This window comes from Cryptomeria japonica, chromosome 10, assembly GCF_030272615.1.
Source record: "Cryptomeria japonica chromosome 10, Sugi_1.0, whole genome shotgun sequence".
NCBI classification, from domain to species: Eukaryota; Viridiplantae; Streptophyta; class Pinopsida; order Cupressales; family Cupressaceae; genus Cryptomeria; species Cryptomeria japonica.
In genome coordinates this window covers 191761743-191773751 of record NC_081414.1, presented here as the reverse complement: position 1 = coordinate 191773751, position 12009 = coordinate 191761743, and positions in this window count along the sequence as shown.

Genomic DNA, 12009 nt, shown 5'->3' with positions numbered 1-12009 from the left:
TATTGCTATCTTCACTTATTCTTTCAAATCCAATCTTTACAAGATGGGAGTGCAAGAATTCATACCATGCCTTAGGTGTCTGCTTCAATCCATACAAGGCTTTATGTAGCCTACACACCATGTCACTATCTTCTGATAGGGAAAACCCATCTGGTTGCTCTATGTACTCCTCCTCTTCAAGTATTCCATTTAGGAATGTAGATTTTACATCCATTTGGTATACCTTGAATCCTTTAAAAGCTGCATATGCAAGAAGCATACAAACTCCTTCCAATCTTGCTATTGGAGAAAAGGTTTCTCCATAGTCTTCTCCTTATTCTTGGGCATATCCTTTACACACTAGTCTAGCCTTTTTCCTTACCATTGTGCCATCCTCATTCAGCTTATTTCTGAAGACCCATTTGGTTCCAATGACATTTTTATGCTCCGGTCTGGGTACCAAAGACCATGTACCATTCTTCTCTATCTGGTCAAGTTCTTCTTCCATTGCCTTGATCCAGTCTTCATCTTTATGTGCCTCTTTGAATGATTTAGGCTCAAATTCAGAGATCATACATGAGCTTTCTCTGAGCTTTCTTCTTGTAATAATTCTTGCATCTTTGTCTCCTATGATTTGCTTTGGATCATGATTGAGTTTGACATACCTAGGTATATTCTTAACATATTCCTCTTTCTTTTCTTCTTCATCCTCATCTTCATCAGCATCTACTGGTGTGGGAGCACAGTTATTAGTACTGGGTAGATTTGCAACCAGTTCCCAGAAGGTTACTATTGATTCATCTCCTACATGCTCACTGCCAGTTTCCTCAGGTTTCTCAGAGTTTTCATCAATCCTAACATTGATGCTTTCAACGATTCTCTGAGTCCTACTATTGAAACATTTGAGATCTTTACTCTTGGTGGAGTATCCTAGCAATATTCCCTCATAACATTTTGCATCGAACTTACTTAGATGTTCACTTCTCTTGATATAACATTTGCTACCAAATACTCTAAAGTAGCTTACCATTGGTGTCTTATCGGTCCAGTACTCATAAGGAGCTTTATCCTTTCCTTTCTTGATGAGTACCCGGTTCATTGTGTAGACTGCAATGCTCACCACTTCTCTCCAAAAGGTGTGAGCAACCTTTCCTTGGATCAACATAGTTCTAGTTGCTTCAACCATAGTTCAGTTGTTTCTTTCTGCTAAGCCATTCTGTTGTGGATTCCGGGGGGAAAATAGTTGCCTCTTGATGCCATTCTCTTCACAATATTTGTTGAATTCACCGGAAGTGAATTCCCCTCCTTGATCAGTTCTTAGGCATTTGATTCTTCTACTGCTTTCCTTTTCTACCAGTGCTTTGAAAGCTTTGAACTTTCCAAAGGCTTCAGACTTCTCCTTCAAGAATGTGACCCACATTATTCTTGAGCAATCATCTGTAAGAATCATAAAATACCTATCTTCTTGCACACTCCTGGTTTTCATAGGACCACACAAATCAGTATGCACAAGATCAAGTAAATTGTCTTCAGTGAAATATTTACCTTTGAAGGTTGAGGAAGACATTTTCCCCAGTTGACACTCTCTGCATAGAGGATTTTTCGGTTTGCTCAGCACTGGTAGTCCTCTAACTACCTTAATCTTACTGGCCTTCACTATGTTATCAAAGTTTACATGGCAGAGTCTCCTATGCCATATCCAGCTATCATCAAATTTAGCCATAAGACATGTACTTATATTAGCATTTAGTTGAAATAGGTTACCTTTGGCCTGCATACTAGTGGCCATCAGTTCACCATTCTTTCCTTTGATTTTGTACACTCCATTTTTGAATTCCAGAGTGAGTCCACTATCATTCAGCTGGGCAACACTCAATAGGTTGTGTCTGAGACCTTCCACCCAATACACATTGTCAGCAATGCTCTTTCCATTTAGAGAGGTGGACCCTCTACCTTTGACCATACATGGTGCATCATTACCAAAATGAACCACACTGCCATCATACTCTTCCAGAGATAGAAACTTGCTCCGGTCACTAGTCATATGGTGAGAACAGTCACTTTCAATAATCCACTCATTGGAATTATCAAAGCGGGAGACAAGAGCCTTCTTGTCTAACACATCTTCTTTGACTGCAACAAACACAATATCTTCAGATTCCTCATCAGTGACACCTTCATCAACTGCTACAAAATAGTTTCTTTGGTTTCCTCCTTTGAACTTCTTGAACCTTTCTGGTTTGTTTTTGTTATCACCATTAGGACAATTTACAGTAATGTGTCCTATCCGGTTACAAGAAAAGCATTTCAAAGGGAGCTTACCTCTGTATTTACTGGTTTCCTTAGGAAGTCTCTTGGCAAGAAGAGCTTCAAATTCCATCAGGATCTCCTCATCCTCCATTTCTTTGCTCTGCCTTGGTTCACCGCTGGTGCTTGCTTCTTTACCTTTTCTAGATGGTGCAACAGATGCTCTAAAAGCTAATTTAGTCTTCTGAATACTGCCATCAAAACTATTTAGCTCATAGGCTGTCAACTTTGCAATGATGGATTCTAGGGATACCTTAGTCTTATCTATTGACCTCAAATCCTAAATAGTAGCAACCCTTATTGCATAGATCGGTAATAAGGATCTCAAGACTTTGCTAACAATAGTAGAATCATCAATTCTACCTCCTGCACTCTTGATATCTCCAACAACTATTTTGATTCTTATTCCATATTGTTGAATGGTCTCTCCTTCAAACATCCGCATGTCTTCAAACTTTCCCCTAAGACTTTCTTCCTTAGCTTGTTTTACATGCTCATCACCACCATAGATATTCTCAAGAGTATCCCATACTTCTTTGGGATTTTCTTAATCCTAGACATCAATAAACTCAATGTCAAATAAGCTGTTGATTAGGGCTTCCATGACTTGCCCATTTTCCTAGATCTCTCTCTTTTGGTCATCGGTGAGAGTACCAGTAGGAATAACATAAGCATTCTCAACATATCTCCAGTGTTGAGCACCCATGCTTGTGATGTATATCTTCATTCTGTCCTTCCATATTTTGAAATTATCTTTGTTGATCATTGGACCTTCCCTCTTCATCATTACAATAGGATCTTTCCCTCAAGCAGTTAAGCTTACAACATAGAGGACTTGGAGCATGCTCTGATACCAATTGATAACTCAATGATGATCAGTGAGTACCAAACTGGTACTGAGAGGGGGGGTGAATCAGTACAGGCACAAAAACTTTTCCTAAATTGGTTTGACTGCAAACGGTGAACTTGACTGGAAATTACTAACACCGGTCATAAATCAGATTACTACCAGTTAAGCACAATGAGATTGTGAAAAATATAAACCGGAAACACTTATCTTTCCACACAACCTACACCCTCATTCCCACATTATCCTTGTGCATAAACAGGTAATCTATCATCAAAAATATAATAACATGCTAGATCAACATGATTTACCGCTTGACAGAAACCAACAAAGAATCACATGAAAAAGACATCACATATGACACACATATTTTTCACGTGGAAACCCAATTGGGAAAAACCATGGTGGGAATGAATACCCACAAGCTGTTCTTGAACTCTTTAGAAGTCCACTCTGTTAGGAGCCTAGTCCGGTTAAAGACTGTTACAAGAGATTCTGTTAGGAACCGATCCTATTAGGGATCACCCGGTTAAGGGATGGCTAGAATACCTGGTTAAGGGTTAAACCCTATTAGAGGTTACCTTGTTAGAGGATTTCATGAACCCAATGGCTTTGGGTCACCCTGTTAAAGGATTTACAACAAGTTGGTTAAAGCTACCTTGTTAAGGGATTTTCCAATTGTTGAAGTGGTTAGAGATCAACTGGTATTACAATGATCTGGTAATAGCACTTAATACCAATGCAGATCCTCTCTAGTTCCTTCCTTCTGCATACACACTCTGTAGGTATCAATCCTCTTATCTGGTCTGGCAAGAATCACGTATCTTTGCACTTAGATACACACATAACATTTGCCAACAACTTCAACATGAAAGACAACATTGACCTTATAGGAAACAGATAGGTCGGTAACACAAACCCTAAACCCTAAATATTTAGGTTGAGCAATTCAGTTGGTTCAAGCCTGACCATTGAACACTTTGCCTTTGAATACAATGATCTTGAACAGATCTCAAGACATTCTCCATAGTTTGTTCTTCACCGCTTCTTGGAGGTTGATAACCCATCACGCATTCTCCACCGTTTACAAAGACTTCGCACATTCTTGAGGTAGAGAGGATCAATCTCCTTCATGGAAGATCCTTCACGCGCACAAGGCTGACATGGCAACACAATCTGTTCTTCATTCCAATGCAAACAAATCACACGATGTCATCGGTTGAATCACGAAGGCGTAGAACACTTCAACCAGAAACCCTAAAGCTAAGACTACAAACCGATAGTCATACCATATGAAACCTTGATACAAAACTTTCCATATACCAGTTCACTTGGACAAACATACCGCTTCACTTTTTCACATATATCGGTTCACATTTCATCATACCGGTTCACTTGGACAAACATACCGCTTCACTTTTTCACATATACCGGTTCACATGGAAGTGCTTACTTCAATATACCGGTTCACTCTTCATCATATTGACATCAATGACAACACACAATATCATCATGTCAACATACACTGCACATATGCCAACATTCGGGTCAACTAACATAGGAATACCATGTTGAATTACATATTTACACTCATCGTATTCGTTTTGTAATTCTGCAATGAATTTATCATGCTTTGCAAGTAGACTTTCAATTTTCTCAATCTCTATGGCATCTTCTCCCTCCAAATTCTTCTCATGCAGCTTGAACCCCAGTCTATTTTTTATCCTGTTATGTGATACTGCATTGTCCACATTTTTCTAAAACACAACCCAAAACTCTTTGAAGTGATCCTGCAACTTTTCAAATCTTTTATTCAATAAGAAAGAAGCAGTATCAATTCTTACACTTTGCATATGTTTGAGAATTATCTGATTTTCCTACTACAATTCCTCACATTTCTTCTTCCAGTTTGAATTTTCAGGAGAAAGCAACATGGGTTCAAACTATCCACTTCTTTTGATGGCCTCCTCATACATAGATTTGTACTGATTCCTTTCCCTTACCACTCTAACCATCTCTGCCCTGTTGAATTTGGAAATATCTACTCCTATATCTATTGAGACAATAGGATCAATTTCTCCCACCTTTAATTTCATCATGTGTCTAAAAGACCTATCCACATCAATGATTGTTGGTCTCTTTTTTGGTGGATACAATGCCCATAACATTCTTCCACATCTAGATCAAACCTTGACCCAATAAAAATGTCATTAACTCCCTGAATATCCAGTTTGAATTCCTTATTATCAGAGTGCAATAAAATAAAATAAATAAAAGAGGCACTCAAGTCCCATCTTGGAAAAATAATTACTTTGACCTGTATCAGTAATTGGCTCCCTCTCTGTGGAGTCATAATGAACAATTCTGCTTCTATATCCTCTTTTAGTTTCTTCAATAATTCTGCCTCATTTTTAGGTGTCACATTTGGGATAGACTCCCTTAGCCTTTTGCCATTGAAATTATAAAGAAAAGACTTAAATTCTCTGGATTTAACAAATAAATCATCTACCACAAAAGCAACATGTCCATCCAATCTTGCATCTTTATAAATTTCCATTTTAGTTACAATTTGATCATCTTCATTGAACTCTTCTTCCACATCTTTTTCCTGTGACCTAGAAATGGCTTCAGTATTTTCTGGATCATTTTCTGACATTTCTTCTTCTGACTCCATCTTCATTAACCTCTATCTTTTCTCCTTCAATTGTTTGTTTAGGTTATCAATCACTTCTTGAGCCTCTGCGTCTTCCATGTTCCTAGATATATCTTTTGCTTCCAAACTCACATGCAAATAATCACCTAGATTTTGCCCTTTCTTGGCATAGTGGATATATCCTTTTGGATCATAATTCTTTCTTGCAAAATGTTTGAATAATTTAAATTCTTCCATTAATTTCTTATCAATTACATCATAGGCTTTTGTTGAAATAATTGTGAAATATCCAGAGCCGAGAGTACCTGGAAAGAAAGCCTGGTTACGCAGGTCCCCCAAGTTTTTAGTATTTGAGAAACTCAATTGTCTGACAATATCCAAGTATTCTATTCAGTCGGGAACACATTTTGGCAACATATAGGGAGTTCCTTCAAACCCATATATCCTGAAACATGTGAAGTCCTTATGGACATACCAATCTCCCTAGTTATGATTCACTATCTTTCTGTCATCAAAATCTTTAGGTCTTAGAAATATTTTAATATCATCTAAGATTGATCCATCACAAGGAAATCCATACATCCAATAAATTGTCTTTACTATCCATTCCTCAAATTTGATATAATTTGATCCTATCTAATGAGAATCCCAAATAAAAGTTCATAATTGAACATGCTACTCCTCCCCTTGCCTATTTCTAACATTAAGCTTCAATTTGTAAGGCCACATACCCCTAAAACGTCTAGAGAATAAGATTAAATGCATTAATAATAAGTAAAACTTAAAATTAGGGCAATTATTATCCCCGAGGTTCAAAAACCCTCATGCAATCTCTCCACCAAATATGACGCATAATCAAATGACCTGGTTTCATAAATTTGAATGTCCAAAGCTAAAAATAATGGTCCAATACTCATGAGGTCTGGAACCTCAACGCCTCCTAACTGCCCACAAGACATATAGGTGTACTGAAGGTAATGTCTGAAAAAATCAATGTTAAATGGTGGCACGTCTTTTTTTGTAAGTTCTCCCACTTCTTCTTTATGAATAACTAGTTTCCACCCAAGGTATGTAGTGTCCATTCTTTGATATTCCTCTTCCAATTCCCCAAAAGACAGAGGTTTATCAAAACCAGAATCTAGGTTGAACACTTCATTTATAGCATTTACTGAAAACTTTATGAAGGCTTCTCCATTTGGAGTCTGAATGTATCTACCCACAAAATTATAATTTCTCACTAGAATCTATAAAACATTCAAATTTAAAAAAGAATTAGGGACAATTAGCTTACCCATATTTGTAACCCAGGGGTTGCAGAGCAACACCTCCCTATTTCTCCTGATGTAATGGAATAAAAAAAATCATAGCCCCTTAGCCTAGTCCAAACATCCCCGACATCCTTGTATCTATCTTCCAACTGATTCCGACTAGGTAGATGTTGTTTCGATCTTCTAGACTTAGGACCTGGTTCTTGCATTTGATCAATCATATCCTGGTTCAATTTTCTAACTAGGGCATTTTCTCCTATTTTAGATTTATTGGCTCTTGACTCTGAACTATTGGCTGATCTCTTTTCCCCTATAGAACTAGATGCCTCCATTCCTACAACTGCAATTTCTCACTCTACCCTTTACGAATTAGAAGTCTCTATTCTGCCAATTTCCTTCATTGTGTGATATTATGTCAAGAAACTTCAATTATATAAAAAATTTATTCAATGCCAAACTCGCAATGATTAGCATCCCATAAATTGGCTTCATGTGAACCCAATGCAAGCATTTAATAAGAGTCCTCTGCTTCAGTTTTGAAATTTGATTTGACAACAGTTCATAGGCACATGTCTCCCCGATGTAATTTTATTTTGGCACCATCAACATAACTCTCTCCCTTTCTTAGATACATTGAGATTACCTGTTGATCGACATATGTTGGTTCGATAATTTTCACAGCCTCCTGATTTCTTCTTACTCATTGGGATAGCATAAGCCAATAACCTCTCTTCTTGTTGATCAATGAGAGTTATCCCACTAGTCTCAATGGGTATCAAGATAGCTTAAAATGTGTTCAGGCGATGGGCATAATTTCTCCGATGTCTTTTCCCTTGGCGTAGCTCCTCTCGATACGTTATGTCTCAGCATAATCTTTGCCAACATTCTCATCGGGAATAGTCTTACCGATAGCCTCATCGGCTATCGACAAGACATGATTTCTCCATTGCCGCTTATGTGTGTTATGCTGATGGACTTGATCGGTGTATTCTATCCCGATCACATGCTTCTACTTATCTTAAATGTTACCATCGGGTTGAATTTTGTCGATAGTGCAGATTTCAATTTTTTTGTAACTTTTGCTTTTCCTTATGAATACAAATGTTTATAATCTTCTTAATGGGTTCAATATAAAGTGAACAAAACCTCAAATACAAAAATGGACTCCATTATTTCTAGTTATTCTTTAAGATACTTTTGAAGGATACATTTTAGCAAAATTTGTCAAAGTGAAATCTCATCCATATCTACCATTTGATAACAACACATGTTTTTGCTTCAAAGGAATATTGAAAACCTTTTGATAAGTAGCCACAATCACATTTGCATTTTTGATCACCCCAAGAAATTTCTGATAAGCTTTCTATCCTCCAATCTACACCTTGAGAGGATATCTGTCTACCTTGTCTCATTTTAGTGCCACCTTCAAGATTCCTAGTTGATGGTTGGTTTACAAGAGCCAAATCACAGATCGATGGGAGTTGGTCACCTTCAAGTTACGTTAAATGTAGATACTCTTGACTTAATGCTTGGCCTAGTTTGCAAACTCTAGAGAATCCTAGTGATGCAGAGAGGCTACAGGATCCCTTAAATATTTGTGAACCTTCCTAACCTTATCACTACTTTAATCTTATTAGAGTGCTTTGACATTGTTGTAATATACCCGCTTCACTTGTGATTTGTCAATGACTGTTGCTCATGATGTTACTGTGCTGAATGTCCAACAGTTTTGGTTCATTTTGCAATTTTTCTATGTTTAAGTATTTCAATTTGGTATTGTGTGTGTGAAAAGTGGACCTGTATCTGTATCTGGAATACACAACACTTCAATTAAGTCATTAGATGCATGGTTAGTAAATCAATAATCAATGAATAATAAACCATTATAAAGTGACCCATTGCCTTCTAGTAGATGCGAGTTTAGATTGCTCTTAGATTGCTAAGCTATCTAGTGACTAGACAACACCTAAATGAAAGATTTTTAAATCTATATGAGCATGAATATGAGCTAAATGGATGCAAGATTTAAGCTAGATATGCAAGATTAATCTAACATGATTTAAGCAATATGAAATAACTAATATGCAATATCTGAATGCAAATTCTCAATGAACCTAAAGCAAAAACAACATAATAACAATATATTCTCCAAGATCTCTTGAATGAGAGATGAGAGCCTGCATTTATAGAAAATTTAGAAAGAAACCAACGTCTGAGATCAAATGATGATGAGCTGTCAAGATTTTCCAAGAGGAAGCACAATTTAGGTGAATTGATGTGATTGGATGCTTTTCTCAGTTTTAAAGAAAATTGAACTAAAATTAAGATAAAATCAGAAAAACTGATTTATTCTCTATTTCACTCAATTTTAATATTTAATTGTTTTAATTGCTTTCTTTGAGATTATTTATCAATTTTTAATTTGTTTTTCAAGATTATCTCCAATTGATTTCTTTTCTCAAATTTTAATTCTTTTTTTTTTTGTCAATTAATTCCTTTTTTGATGATTTAATTGCAAATTAATTTATTTCATTAAATATGCTAGGATATTCAATAAAATAAATAGGATAATTGTTTTAAAAAGATTTACTTGGAATGATCAATTAATTAAATAAATATTTAATTAATATTGGTTGATTAATTTGCCATGTGGCATTGATGATTTAAGAAATTAATTGTGTGCTTGGGATTTATTTAATTTCCTTTGGTTAGGACCTTGGTGACGTTGTCGAGATTAGGGGCTCATGGTTTAGATGACCATTTTTAGGGTATTACATTTGCCCGTCTTTGAATTAATGTGTGAGTAGCGCATTGGTTCAAAGAAAATTTGATGTCTAGGAGATACTAGTTCTGAACTTGATTAATCATGAACCAAATGAAGAGCGAGGTGTTTAACTTGTTTTGAAGTGATGAAACTGAACAAAGTTGATTAAAGCGATATTGATCTCGAACTTGATTGAACTAGGAACGATAGAGAGCAAAGATATTGATCTTGAACTTGATTGATCAAGAAGCGGATCTTACTGATCTAGAACTTGATTGAACAAGACATAGTGAGCGAACAAAAAACCGATCTTGAACTTGATTGATCAAGACACAATGAGCAAAGATAAATTGTCCAGCTTGATTCAATGCAACGAAACTGAACACCTGCTTAGATTGAGTGTGTGATCAAAGATACTCTTTAAACCCTTGATTGAGTTTAAATGAATAATCAGCTTGATGAAAAGATATGAAACTGATGAACGTTAAGAGACTGATTCAGACAAAGACAATATTAGCTTGATATGAAGCGATAAAAGATATGCCCCTAGTGATTGATTTGATGAAGCTTAGCTGCTCGACTTGTAACAAAGATTTTTGAAAGAAATTCTCAACTTTGAGGTCATGAGTATGCCCCCTCGGGAGTGAAATCGAAAGATAGCAAGGGTTGTGTAGTGATTTTAGGCAATTTTTTTGAGCAATGATAAGTTATTTGAGCACAAAGATTAATGTTGAGGATTAAAATCAGAGTTAATGTGAGAATTACATTGAGATTTAGCATTGATTAATGAGAAATTGAGCACAAATTGAAGAAGAGAATGTGTAGTTGATGAAAGCACTAAGTGGTCAACGTTGTGAAATTTTGATGAGAGAATTGACATTAGATTTCGATTTCGATCCCGAAAATGGGCTCAAGAAAGTTGATTTATGAGCTCTTGATTTGATTTCATTGTACTTGTGTTGATTGATTATGAGATGTTGTTCTATATTCTTTATTCTATATGTATGCATATCTTTTCAGTATAGATGAATGGATGCAAATGGAATATGGATGTTTATTTTTATTTCTTTTTATGCAAATAAATGATGATGCAAATAAATGAGGAGAATGAGCAACTAGTAATGCAAATGTTTGTTTTTCTTCATGCAATAATATGAATACAAATAAGTATAAAATGAAATCTATGGATCTATATAAGATGCTCATGTATGCAACTAACATCTTAATACACAAGAACTCAATGATGAAAAAGAGACCACTTAGTTGAGAAATGATGAAGTTTCCAACTCTCATTCAGAAGATAAAGAGAGTATTGTTATTATGCAGAAATCACTTGAAATGCAGAAAATGTAGAATGAATGCAACTTAAACTAGTCACTGGATTTGAAATGCTTATGTTTCATCATTGAGAGTTTTACAACCATAGCAGGCAAAATAGAGTTCCTTGCTTTTCATGTACAATATTAATTATCTTGTCCGCAATGACCCTTTTTTGTTCATATCCTTGGACAAATTTCGCAAGGACCTGGATTGCATGATAAAGAAATTCCCTCAAAATAGACAAAGAAATGATGGGAACCTCCCTATAGCATTCAAATAAGTGGAGTCGAGGTATGTGCGGTGATTTATCCTTGATGTGAAGGCTCTTATCACAAACACCTAGCTAATTTAGATGTTTTTAGATCATTGGAATCATTCCTAGGAGCAGAAGACACATAAAATATTATGCCCCCAATCCTTGCTCCTCTTAGTCAAGATACACTTCCTTGAGTTACTCAGAGGGATTGTTTTCAGTAATGTTGTTTTTCTTGTGTACTCGGTGATAAAACTCTTCAGTAGTCAAGAGACAGGTGACTGAATCGGAGTGGACGACCAGGTTTCACTGTCAGAAGGATGACTTGGTTGATACTGCTTAGGACATGTAATATGCTCTGTCAATTACCCTAAGACTAGGACATTGATTAGTTTCAAGCCATGAGGGTTCCAACGAACGAGGATGTAACAAAAGTGATTGAAATATGTACAAGAAAAAGAAAAGATGCATGAAAGTGGGAATGCCAATGTTGCATTGATAGATGGAGCACTTGAGTACAAGAGGTGCCTGTTTGCCAGATTTTTCACCTGCTTGGCAGAGATTCATTTTTTTTTTTACGAAGGTGCCTGTTTACCAGGTTTTCACCAAGGCATTTTC